Below are 2500 nucleotides of genomic sequence, written 5' to 3' on the forward strand. Positions count from 1 at the left end.
ATATGACATCCCCAGCTAATGACGTAATCCAAAGAATGGGTACCATGGCCACGCCCATCGTGCCCCAACATTACGCCCTACCAGCATAGGGAGGCGACTTATGAGCGGTAGGTAAGCGCGTCATGCCGTTCGGACCACTTGCATGGGAGTGAGATGCGCCGAGTAACAGGGAGTTACTATTGTCATGACGTCACCACACATCTTTTTTGTAGAATTAATTACTGAAGCAATGTCATCGCAAATTGTAATTAAATTTGTTTCTTTCACTTCTCAAATAGAGTGTTAAGGATACCGCCCCTGGACTGAAAAAGAGATGTCGACTTCGTAGCTCAATACTGAATGGAAGAAAACGCAATATTTCTCCCTATTCCTGAAAAGTTACACGAAGGTAAGAGAATACATAAACATATAAACTATAAATAAGATATAGAATCTGCTAATAATGACATGTGAATTTTAATAAAAATTGGTCGAGCTTGTATATATACCTTCCACTAGCTTTCATTCATGGATGGAATGTACTATTTCAAAAGTCCAAATATTAGGCATTTAAGTTAAAATCTTCTGACTGAAAATTCCCAGTCCGTATTAAATCCCATTATGATATTGATTCTCACAAAAATAATATACTACATTTGCTTTCTTTTATTTGTGTCAGTATGCAGTAAATGTAAGAAGCATGGAAAATATTACGGCTTCTATGAATGGAACTACCAATTTACATGGAGCAAAACAAAACGAATAAATCTAAGAGGGAGATGCAGATTTGGCGATTCAAATTTTGGTCATTTGGGCAACAAGAGCCCATTATAAGAAAACGTTCCGCGAGCAAGATGTATTTGGATATAGCCATGTCTCAAATTCAATTTTCCTAAATGAGGCTCAGAGACATAAGCTCAGGAATCGCTTTGCAAGCGTCATTTGGATCCTCCCTCATAAATGGCGCTCATAAAGAATGACGGAGGCACATCCAGCGTAAACAATGCAGACCAAATGCTTTGTTTTCCACAGAACACGTATCACATTCATTGCAAATTGGAATGGAAATTTATTAGCAATTGTTGGACATTTATTTGTACACGGACCTTGCATGATAATGACTTATTATTATTATTATTATTATTATTATTATTATTATTATTATTATTATTATTATTATTATTATTATTATTATTACTGTAAAAATAATCAAATCTCTAACTTGTCTAAAAGAAATCATTTTTATCTTACATCAGAATCGATTCCAAGACCCTAAAATTATTATTATTATTATTATTATTATTATTATTATTATTATTATTATTATTATTATTATTATTATCTAACACAGTCATCCTATTCGACTGGGTGGTTTTTATAGAGTGGGGTTCCGGGTTACATCCTGCCTCCTTAGGAGTCCGTCACTTTTCTCATTATGTGCGCTGTTTCTAGTAGCACACTCTTCTGCATGAGTCCTAGAGCTACTTCGGCATCTAGTTTTTCCAGATTCCTTTTCACGGATCTTGGGATCTTGCCTAGTGTTCCTATGATTATGGGTACAATTTCCACTGCCATATCCCATACCCTTCCTATTTCGATTTTCAGGTCTTGATACTTATTAATTTTTCTCTGTCTTTCTCATCTACTCTGGTGTCCCATGATACTGCCACATCAGTGAGTGATGCTTTCTTCTTGATTTTTTCCATCAACGTCACGTCTGGTTTACTGGCACGTGTCACCCTATCTGTTCTGATACCATAGTCCCAAAGGATCTTTGCCTGATCGTTTTCTATCACTCCCTCAGATTGGTGTTCGTACCACTTATTACTGCAAGCTACCTGGTGCTTCTTGTACAGAATTCATTGGAGGGCTTTTGCTACTGAATCATGCCTCTTTTTGTACTGGTTCTGTGCAAGCACCGGACATTCTCCTGCTATGTGGTTTATGGTCTCGTCTTTCATATTGCACTTCCTGCATATGGGTGAGATGTTATTTCCATCTATTGTTCTTTGGACATATCTGGTTCTTAGGGCCTGATCTTGTGCCGCTGTTAGCATTCCTTCTGTTTCCTTCTTGAGTTCTCCCTTCTGTAGCCATTGCCATGTTTCATTGCTGGCCAGTTCTTTAGTTTGTCTCATGTACTGCCCGTGCATTGGTTTGTTGTGCCATTCCTCTGTTCTAGTTTTTCATTCTCCTGTCCCTGTATATTTCTGGGTCTTCATCTACTTTTATAGGTCCTTCTTCCCATGCACTCCTTAGCCACTCGTCTTCACTGGTTTTCAGATATTGCCCCAGTGCTCTGCTCTCGATGTTGACGCAGTCCCCTTCCTTTCGTGTTATGTATAATCTGTCTGTATTTGCTCTTGGGTGTGTGCTTTGTGTACTGTCATGTGTTTCCTAGTTTTCTGGTCTATGCTATTGAGTTCAGCCTCCGTCCACTCCACTACTCCTGCGCTGTATCTGATTACTGTTACTGCCCATGTGTTTATGGCTTTCGTCATGCTTCCGGCATTGAGTTTTG

This window comes from Macrobrachium rosenbergii, chromosome 7 (genome assembly GCF_040412425.1).
Source record: "Macrobrachium rosenbergii isolate ZJJX-2024 chromosome 7, ASM4041242v1, whole genome shotgun sequence".
NCBI lineage: Eukaryota > Metazoa > Arthropoda > Malacostraca > Decapoda > Palaemonidae > Macrobrachium > Macrobrachium rosenbergii.